The sequence below is a fragment of the Podarcis melisellensis genome (assembly GCF_964234715.1).
Source record: "Podarcis melisellensis genome assembly, chromosome: 15".
NCBI classification, from domain to species: Eukaryota; Metazoa; Chordata; class Lepidosauria; order Squamata; family Lacertidae; genus Podarcis; species Podarcis melisellensis.
The window spans coordinates 15,949,498-15,961,169 of record NC_138532.1 but is presented as its reverse complement, the minus strand read 5'-3'; positions in this window follow the sequence as shown (position 1 = coordinate 15,961,169).

Here is an 11,672-nt window from a genome sequence, read left to right as displayed (position 1 = left end):
GTATCAACCACAATAAAGAATTACCAATCTACAATCAATAAAAATAAGAGCAAATCACAATGCATAAAATACCACAAAACATACAAAACCATGTGCTGTAAAAGGGTCAAATGGATAAACAAAGGCACACAACTTATAAACCTTTTTTTAATATATAAATATCCCTGAACTCTCTTCCCAGCTGCTTCTTCCCAGCAGCTGCTGTTCTCAAAGTCATAGTCTGGGAAAGGCTGGGTTGGGGCAAGGCAGTTGGAAACGCCACTGTCTGATGAGAAACAGAAAGTCTCTCCCCTCCTGGTTGTTCCTCTGGAGCAGCTCTCTTATGAAGGCGTCCAGGGTTCTAGTGTGGCGCAAGGCAGGTAGAAGTATGCCAAGACTTTTTAAGTTCAGCATCTAGGCCTGAAGCCAGGTAGAAATGGGTCCAGATAATCTTTTTCCTTCAATCACATACCCTCCAACAGTTCTTCGATGAAAACAGAGACATCCTATTCTATCATCATCATCATTAATGCCCCACTCATCTGACTGGGTTGCCCCAGCTTCCAACACATATAAAAACATAATAAAGCATTAAACATTAAAAAACCTCCCTATACAGGGCTGCCTTCAGATGTCTTCTAAAGGCTGACTTATCTTCTTGGCTCAGGGCTCTCATAACTCCATAACCTCCAACACTGGAGAAAATAGGGACTTCCTAAGGAAAAGCAGGACATTGCAGAATCAAATTGGAGACTGGGGTGGCTTCTGTAAATCTGGGACTGTTCCTGGAAAATAGGGACACTTGGAGGGTCTGCAATCACACCTGAAGCTGACATGCCACCACTGATGAACCACCTTGCCCAAGCACCCCAAATGGTTTTTAAATGTACAGATGGATGCCAGCAACAAGTTCCATGTAAGTGTCTATAGTTCAGGTAGACTGAAACTTTTAGCTACTTTCATCTATTGCAGTGCTGCAAAACAATGAATTTGATAACCATGGCTAATCCATTGTGGTTTTGTGTGTGTGTAATTTTCCATGTTATTATGAAATATCCTGGCAATCCTATGAGTTACTATGACTTTATTGTTTTGATTTTATTTTGTTGTTATTACTTATATGCTATTGTGTATGATCTAATAGTGACTGCAATGTTTGTTGATTTTTTAATGCTATTGTGATCCTCTTTGAGGCCAACACTTGTTGGAAAAGCAGAATACAGTGGTACCTCGGGTTACATACGCTTCAGGTTACAGACTCTGCTAACCCTGAAATAGTACCTCGGGTTCAGAACTTTGCTTCAGGATGAGAACAGAAATTGCGCAGCGGCGGCGCGGCAGCAGCGGGAGGCCCCATTAGCTAAAGTGGTGCTTCAGGTTAAGAACAGTTACAGATTAGGAATGGACCTACAGAACGAATTAAGTATGTAAGCAGAGGTACCATTGTACAAATATTAAATCAAACATCAAACACCACCCCATCAAACTTGCTTCCATCATTGGCAGCCTTGTTGTTGTTTAGTCGTTTGTCGTGTCCGACTCTTTGTGACCCCATGGACCAGAACAGGCCAGGCACTCCTGTCTTCCACTGTCTCCCGCAGTTTGGTCAGACTCATGTTTGTAGCTTCGAGAACATTGTCCAACCATCTCATCCTCTGTCATCCCCTTCTCCTTGTGCCCTCCATCTTTCCCAACATCAGGGTATTTTCCAGGGAGTCTTCTCTTCTCATGAAGTGGCCAAAGTATTGGAGCCTCAGCTTCAGGATCTGTCCTTCCAGTGAGCACTCAGGGCTGATTTCCTTCAGAATGGAGAGGTTTGATCTTCTTGCAGTCCATGGGACTCTCAAGAGTCTCCTCCAGCACCATAATTCAAAAGCATCCATTCTTTGGCGATCAGCCTTCTTTATAGTCCAGCTCTCACTTCCATTTATCACTACTGGGAAAACCATAGCTTTTACTATACGGACCTATATTGGCAGCCTACAGACACATATTTAGAAGCACCACAGATGCTCAGGTCCTGTTTCCCCAATTTCATTGCCTCTTTTTCCTTGTTTTAAAAATAGAATGGGCAAATCAATCCTATATTTGGATTACACCAGGACTGGAGTATCGTTGCTGTAGCTGCGCTGGTCTCATAACTCCATATCATCCAACATCGGCTGGTGTATTAATTGTATTCTCAGCCTGAGAAGGCATAAATACACTTCAGACTCTTAATAGCCTAATTATATGAAGTTTTATTAAGATTAAAAAAAAATAAGTGAGCAGGGCAAATGGACAAAGCAGAATAAGGAAAATAAAATGCAACCTGCTTGTTCAAATATATCTAGTACGCTGGTGACTTACAAACAGGCCTCTGGACTCCTCATGAGCAACACAGTGTAGACAGTCAGTTGCAGGGGGTGTTGTTGTTTTAATTGCTATTCTAGCAAAAAACAAAACAATGTATAACATAATAAACTTGTTGTTGTTGTTTAGTCATTTAGTTGTGTCCGACTCTTTGTGACCCCATGGACCAGTGCACGCCAGGCACTCCTGTCTTCCACTGCCTCCCGCAGTTTGGTCAAACTCATGCTGGTATCTTCAAGAACACTGTCCAACCATCTCGTCCTCTGTCGTCCCCTTCTCCTTGTGCCCTCCATCTTTCCCAACATCAGGGTCTTTTCCAGGGAGTCTTCTCTTCTCATGAGGTGGCCAAAGTATTGGCGCCTCAGCTTCAGGATCTGTCCTTCCAGTGAGCACTCAGAGCTGATTTCCTTAAGAATGGATACGTTTGATCTTCTTGCAGTCCATGGGACTCTTAAAAGTCTCCTCCAGCACCATAATTCAAAAGCATCAATCATTCAGCGATCAGCCTTCTTTATGGTCCAGCTCTCACTTCCATACATCCCTGCTGGGAAAACCATAGCTTTAACTATACGGACCTTTGTTGGCAAGGTGATGTCTCTGCTTTTTAAGATGCTGCCTAGGTTTGTCATTGCTTTCCTCCCAAGAAGCAGGCGTCTGCTGTAACCATCTGCAGTGATCATGGGGCCCAAGAAAGTAAAATCTCTCACTGCCTCCATTTCTTCCCCTTCTATTTGCCAGGAGGTGATGGGACCAGTGGCCATGATCTTCATTTTTTTGATGTTGAGCTTCAACCCATATTTTGCGCTCTCCTCTTTCACCCTCATTAAAAGGTTCTTTAATTCCTCCTCACTTTCTGCCATCAAGGTTGGGTCATCTGCATATCTGAGGTTGTTGCTATTTCTTCCGGCAATCTTAATTCCGGCTAGGGATTCATCCAGCCCAGCCTTTCGCATGATGAATTCTGAATATAAGTTAAATAAGCAGGGAGACAATATATAATTGTTGCTTGTTACAAGTTTTTCTCATAGTCAAAGCAGCACAAACATCCCTGATGCAAGGGGGGCTAGAAGGCCTGCCAGGTTTTTAAATGGTTCCCTACCTAGGTTCGGCTGAGTGACAGCTGGCACTTTTAGCAGTTAGTCTGGGCACAGGGCACACTTGCCAGGCAGTCTGCAAACACCTTTCAGGAAGATAGTGGACACCTCCTGGGGCAGGGGGATGTGTATTTCTGCAGGTTGAAATTGCCACCACAATTTTTCAGTCTTCCTGCTAGATATAACCTATCCTTTGCTTGTGTATTTCAGAAAAATCAGGAAGTGTGTCTCTCAGGTCGAAACAGAGAGCAAAAGATTGGGGCTTTTCTCCAAAATCAATATATGGGCAACTATTTAAAAACTTTTTATTGGCAAAACCTGTTGGTGTTTCGCAACTTTCTGATTAGTTTCAGGACCTTAGCCAGACCTAGCAGAGTATACGCAGAATCCACGGAAGCAATTGGCAACTTGGCTGCAGACAGGATAGACGAAGCAGGAACCAGGAACTTGTAGTTAGGTGTTCATTATATACAGTGGACTATTTACAGGAACAGAACACGGATCTTTTGCTAGCTCTCTCTGACACGACTCACAACTCCTACACTCACTGACACACTGAACCACTGAACTCCAAACTCTGAACTACCAGTTAGTAGGCCAATAATTATCACTCCCTTGAGAGAGCTTGACCAGTCAGGGAGCCTCTGTTATCACCAGGCAGACTTACTCCTTCAGATTGCCTTCTGGCTGTCTGCCAAACCTTAATTGACTCTCTGTGGGTAGCTGCACGTACACAGTTTCCCAACACATTTTACCTCTCCTACTGAAGTTAATGGGAGGGAAATTTCCTGGGTCAGATACCACGTTAGTGTGCAGCTGCTCCATTGATGGAGGTGTAGCTGTGGACTGCCGAGGTATAAGATCTGGCATGGATGGGCTGCTCCCATCAGTGACCCACCCACAGCTCTTTTCCACCAGTGTTATCCATCTGGTGTCATTTTGGTGGCATGACAGAATTTCCACCAGCTGGTGGGTCCTCAGCAGTAGGTTGGGTCTTGAGTAGCAGTGGCTGCTTCCCAATCTGCAAGATGAAGAAACGGGAGCCACATCTATAAAATCTGCAAAAAAGTTCTTTGATTTCGGTTTAATTGTTACCCGTAACTGGGAACTCTCAGGCTGTGGAACACAAGAAGTGTGTTAATATGCATGTGGATTACACAGATCTAATGTTTCCATCTAGTAGTGATGTATGGAAGTGAGAGCTGGACCATAAAGAAGGCTGATCGCCAAAGAATTGATGCTTTTGAATTATGGTGCTGGAGGAGACTCTCGAGAGACTCATGGACTGCAAGAAGATCAAACCTCTCCATTCTGAAGGAAATCAGCCATGAGTGCTCACTGGAAGGACAGATCCTGAAGCTGAGGCGGCAATACTTTGGCCATCTCATGAGAAGAGAAGACTCTTTGTAAAAGTCCCTGGTGTTGGGAAAGATGGAGGGCACAAGGAGAAGGGGGCAACAGAGGATGAGATGGTTGGACACTGTTCTTGAAGCTACCAGCATGAGTTTGACCAAACTGCGGGAAGCAGTGGAAGACAGGAGTGCCTGGCGTTCTCTGGTCCATGGGGTCACGAAGAGTCGGACACGACTAAATGACTAAACAACAACAACAACAATGTTTCCATATGTACTTTGGTTTACATTTGTCCACACATGAGCGCTTTCTGCTGAACTCTGGTCACATCCATACCTGACATTCAAAGCACTCTTACAACACTTTAAAAGCCATGGAGAATGCTGGGAACTGTTGTTTATTATGGGTGCTGCTGGGAATCATAGATTTGTGAGGCCAGCTCCCTTAACAAAGTTTCCAGGATTCTCAGTCACTGTTAAAATAATTTAAGAGTGGCTCTCCATCAGATGCATTGTTATCTTGAGTTAGAGGAGTATGCCTGTTGATAACACAGACATTCTGGGATTGGTAAGCCAATTAAAACCTGTAGCATGATTATTAAGTAATGGGTGGACATAGCAGACGACACAGAGATTTATCCAAGTAGTTATTTATAAGTAAGCTGGAACTGAACTGAACAGCAAACAACTCAGCCGGCTTGCTTTTATAGACAGCTGGCTGTCAACATTGTAACAACAACAGCCCAGGGTTTCCCGCCTAAATTAACTTACATGGACCTGAGTGAAAACGATATACACAAAACCCCCTGGTGGCCAGCGTGAGAACTTCAATACGTAACAATGATAAAAACCCATTGTGTCAAATCAATAACAAAATGGTAGCACTGATCTCTTCCTCCTGACAAATTGCATTTCAGTGGTTTCATACATGACCTGCCATTAATTTCACTATATTTAAAGTGCCTCTTAGGTTGTCAAGTCAAGTCTGCCCAGACTTCCGGTTCCAGTCTGCCTTGATGGAGGCAGCTCCCACAACAGTGAGAGATCTTTAGCAAAGGAGTAACAAGGCTGATTGAGGGCAATTATCCTTGCAAGTTCCCCCCAGGGACGGGGGGGGGGGAATGGGCTTCACTCACAGTTTGTCTCAGTAACTGGCTCTCGCTGCGGCATGGAACGTGTGAGGCAGGGAGGCACTGAGTGCAAAAGTACTTCGCCTGCTGATAATGCTCCATTGAGAAGCAGAGGTTCTCCTGTTAATTAGAGCTTAATTTGGACTAATGTACAGGTGTGTGGTAGAAAATATGAGATCACAAACTGTGGAACAGAACCAACCGCAAGGTCATTAAGGTTTGAACTTGAGAGAAAACTTCATTCGATGCAAAAGATGATGCGGGGGGAGGGGAGCCTATGGCTTCTTTATATAAATTTTTCCCCCCTTTACATTTATGATTTGGCAATGTTCCCTTAAATGCTAGTTCAATTTTTATATGTACAAGTGAGGAAAATGAGGAAACTGTAGATATGGAATACAACGTTAAATGGAACTGTGTGGAGTTTTTTTTAAAGGACAAAGGGAGGGAAGCTCTGTGTTGTAAAAAAATATGATGGAAACTTAGAGCTGTGTTGGAACCTTTAAAGACTTTTGACATTAGCCCAGGGAATGTCAACCTTGTCCCTCCTGCCCACTAGTGGCCGTTTCAGGTTTCTAGGTGGGCGGTAGAGGGTTCTACGTCACAAGCTGAATCCTCCTTCCATTGAGCACTGGTGGGCGGTAAGGAAATTTTACCATCAAGAAAGATGCATTAGTGGGCGGGCGGTAGGTATAAAAAGGTTGACTACCCCTGCCTTAGCCAAAGACCACCATAAAAGCACCATATGTACATCACAGACAGCGGTCTACAACAGAAATCCTGTCTGCCAGGATACCTGATAATAGTCACTGATTGCATTTCCTAGGCACCCTGACCATTCCATTGAGATGGTAAATACTGAATCTCTTATTTACAAACTTACACCTATTGACACTTTGCTCAACTTAACAGAAACTTGCCAGACTGGATTTGCAGGAAGGGTGTGTTGTAAGAAAAACTACTGCTCCCTTTCCCTTATGGGGTATTCCGGAGCCCGTATAGAATCCTTGAGGGTTCCCTGTCGGTAGGAGGAACTAACAGAGGCCAAGCAGAATATATTTGAGAAGCAAAGTGACTAGTAAGCCTGATGTTTATTAAAGGAAAATAAACTGTTGCAACGGGACATGGGTGGCGCTGTGGGTTAAACCACAGAGCCTAGGACTTGCCGATCAGAAGGTCAGCAGTTCGAATCCCTGCGACGGGGTGAGCTCCCGTTGCTCAGTCCCTGCTGCTGCCCACCTAGCAGTTCGAAAGCACGTCAAAGTAGATAAATAGGTACTGCTCTGGCGGGAAGGTAAACGGCGTTTCCGTGTGCTGGTCTGGTTCGCCAGGAGCGGCTTAGTCATGCTGGCTCCCTCGGCCAATAAAGCGAGATGAGCGCCACAACCCCAGAATCGGCCACGACTGGACCTAATGGTCAGGGGTCCCTTTACCTTTACCTTTAAACTGTTGCAACAGGATCACCACTCACCACACGCAGGAGGTAGGAGAACCCAGAACAATGATGTGCAAGCCCTTCTATAGACTTTTGAAATTGCCCACCCTGTAGCCCAAGACCATACCCCCTAAACATCATACATGCATCACAGAATGAGGCGGTCTCCAGCAGAAATCCTGTTTGCCAGGATACCTGATAATGGTCACTGATTGCATTACCTGGGCAGTCTAGTCATTCTTTTTTGATGGTTAATACTTTTGTGATGGTTAATACTGAACCCAGGTCACCGACTCACCCTATTCATATGCAAATACGCCCTTAAGACAGGATTTGTAAGCAAATAGACAATGGGGAGGCTTTCCCATTTTCCTTCCTCACTGCAAAGGTCATTGGGAAAGTCAAAATGGCTTCTGGATTGTTCTCCTGTGCTATTTCTGACATGTGGTATATATAGTTAGGTATGTGTTTGCCTTGTACATTTTATATTTGAGACCTTAGAATTCTTATAACAGTGGTAAACCCCCTAGGTTCCAGGCAGTTTTGTTAATGGGATTTGCAAGTGAAAGGACAGTGGGAAAGCTTTCCCCATTTCCTTCCTCCTACTGCAGAGGAATATTTGAGATCATTTTGGGAGAGTCAAAATGGCTTTTTGGGATTGTTCTGTTTGCTAAAATAATGTGAGATTTTCCTTAAGTAATATTTCCTAATATTTTAAAGGGTGAGGGTTTGGTTTCTGTGGAGTGTGTGTCTACTATGTGTGTGCACCCTAACTTTTTATGACAGGAATAATTCTGAGTCTCCTTAATCTCAAGACATTTGGAACCAAATGGCAGCTTTGTGGAGGAAAGAGGGGGGTCCTGGAGGAGCAGAGGGAACTGAGAAATCATTGCTGCAACAGGAAGGCTTCTTTCGTCCTCTCTCTCTTTCACACACACTTTCATTGTCTCAAAGCAAGAAGTGAAAATCTGAAGGGCCTCTTTTGATCTGAATGCTTCTTTAGCAATCAATAATGAATATAATTTGAGGGGTTGCAGTATTACAACACAGCCCTATGCATCTTGATGTGAAACAATTCCTGTTGAATTCATTGAGAATTACACCCAGATAAATGTGCATGTCCCACTTTGCCCTAGTGGATTGTAGTGCTTCTCTAGGGGGAAAAACTCTGCTCATACAAAGCAAAACTGAATGGAGTTTGGGTGGGGTGATGATGTGGGAAATTTGCAGTCAAATCTAACAGTGCATATTATTGCTAGTTAGCATGTGAAAAGGTTAAGACCACAGAGGTGTATTGCTGATAGGCAGACTCAGAACATAGAAACATAATTGGTAGAGAAGGTTCTGTGTTCCTTCTCCCACCCCCCTTTAACCAGACATGGGAGTGGATGTATGTCTGCTTACTCCTGCATCAGGCACATTCGCTGTAAATACTAGTATTTGTCTGCATTTGTTTTACTGCTGTTGCTGCACAGGACGAATGCTTGACTGTGAGTAAACTTTTAAAACTTACTTTTCAGTTTGCAGCCTGTTTCTTTGATAAACAGGGTAACAAAAGGGGGAGATCGACCTAATGGCTAATTCCTATGCTTTCATTTAAACTGCCTAAGATAGGATTTAAACTCTGCTCAGCCCGTGCTTTTAAATGCAAGCAGTGAGCTGATCCTTTTTGTAGGTTTACACACACACACACGGGTTTGTAGAGGGATAAAATATAGTTAATATTGCTGGGAATGCGAGAAGAGGAAAACCAAAGGGATTCCATTTTGCCTCAAGTACTAGGCATAAGCTTGAAGCAAGAAAGGCATAACTTTGGACTTTTCTGTAAACTTTTCTGAAACATCTCCCACGCAAGAGAGACCCAGAACCAAGAAGACACATCTCTTTTAAGGGTTTGCATTTTGGCGTGGAGAAAGAGGACATCCCCTCTACAAACTCAGAAATTGCATAAGGTGGGGTTACTGTGCCTCAGGCAGGACAAGACAGTTTACACAAAACATTAGCATTTGATAAGGCAACCAGGATGTCTGTCAGACATCCCTCAATGCAGAGTATCTGGGCAATCAGTGACAATTAATACAAAGGAGGTTCATAGATATAGGAGAGGAATCCCTTCAGGAACTTCCCCTGATTGCTATCTAAGTCAGGCATCCCCAATCTGTGGCCCTCCAGATGTTTTGGCCTACAACACCCATGATCCCTAGCTAACAGGACCAGTGGTCAGGGATGATGGGAATTGTAGTCCAAAACATATGGAGGGCCGAAGGTTAGGGATGCCTGGCCTAAGTGTTCTCAGGCAAGGGGGACTAAGGAGGCAGAGGAAATATTTAGAGACTTTAGGAGAGCCAAGATAGCTTTTGGATTGCTCTCCTGTACTATTTTGGACATCTGGTTTATATACTTATGTATGTGTTTACCTTCTGCAAATATCAACATTTATTCTATATTTAAGACCTTAGAATTCCTATAACCCTAATAAATCCATCAGATGACTGGAGAGGAGTGACTGTAGGACAGACACAAAGAAGGACTTCTTCACATGGTGCATAAATGAAAATTCGCTCCCATGAGTTGTAGTGATGGTCACTCGCTCCGGTGGCTTTGAAGATCGGACAAATTAATGGAAGAGGATACGGCTATATCTGTGGCTACTAGCTATGCTCCACCTCCATTTGAGTTAGTCTGCCTCTGAATAACAGTCACTTAAGTCACTCTGAGGTTTGGTAAAGGTAAAGGACCCCTGGATGGTTAAGTCCAGACTATGGGGTGTTGTGCTAATCTCGCTTCTCAGGCCGAGGGAGCTGGCTCACCCTGTGGCGCAGATTCGAACTGCTGACCTTCCGTTTGGCAAAGCCCAAGAGGCTCAAGGTTTTAGACCTGGGCCGGTTCACTTCAGTGGAGATCCCTCTGTGGGCCGGATCGCGCATGCGCCCGTGATTTCTGGCATCTGCGTCTGCGCAGAAGCAATTTCCAGTGCCGCTAAAGCGAGTCTCCATACCTGTGCTGGTTTAGCGAACTCACTGAGTGGGTGGCTCAGTTTGGGGGCGGCTTGTGGGCCGGTTAAATGACCCCTGTGGGCTGCTTGTGGCCCATGGGCCTTAGGTTGCCGACCCCTGGTTTAGACGACATCCACTTTAAGGAAGAGATATTGGATTAGATGGGTCTTTGTCCTGATCTGACCACAGGAAAATGTGTGGTGGACACTGTCCGTGCAGACAGTGCGCTTGTTCACAGCACACATGATGTATCCTTGTGGAAACTGTTGCCACCAACTGTTATAAGAATTCTAAGTTCTCAAATATAGATGTTCAACAATGTACCAGGCAAACACACATACATAAGTATATAAACCATGTGTATGAAATAGTACAGGAGAGCAATCCTGAAGCCATTTTTGACTCTCTCAAATTGACCTCAAATATTTCTTTGTGCAAGGAGGAAGGAAAAGCTTTCCAATTGCTTTTGGACTGTAGGGACTCACACCTCCCTGCAAATACAGTCTGGCAAGTACAGTGGTACCTCAGGTTAAGTACTTAATTCGTTCCGGAGGTCCGTTCTTAACCTGAAACTGTTCTTAACCTGAGGTACCACTCTATCTGAGCAAACTATCAATATGTTTAAGAGATTCAGGCACTAAAGTATTTACCATCTCAAAGGAATGGCCAGGCTACCCAGAAAATGCAATCAAGGAAGGCATTATCAGGTATCCTGGTAGGCAGGAGAGAAGCAACGCTTTCAAATTGTTTTGTATGTATGTTTTGTGGGGGTGTCTTAGGCTACAAGGTGGGCAAGTGTCTTTATAGGGGCTTGAGCAGCATTGTTTGGGGTTCTCCTCCCTTCTGCATGCGGTGAGTGTGGACCTTGTTGCAAGTTTATTTCCTTTAATAAAGATCAGGCTTTGCTTTCATATACTCTGGTGGGCCTCTGCTTTCTCTCCGACCGATAGAGATCTCCTGAGGGACTCTAGACAGAATCTAGATATTCCACAAGGGAATTACAGGTATTTTCTTATAACAGCGCTTAAGTGGTTTTGAAACTACAGTACTGTAGGTACATTTGACGAGGAGGGGGAGGAGGAAGCAGCGTCCATCTGCCATAAGGGCGTAGTAGAGCCTCCATGTACAGGAGCAGAGTCTGCCCCTGAGCACCCGCGTCGAGCACGGCCCAAGGAGGCGCGCGCAGCTCGGGCCGAGGAGCGCAGGGAGGGAGGGGGCGAGCGTCGCCGTTCGAGCGCGACCGAAAGCTCCTCAGGAGCCTCTTCCCTCCGCAGACAACGGAGCGGCGCTCGGAGCATGCGCGCCCAAGCGTTCGAAGGGGTGGTGCTTCCGGC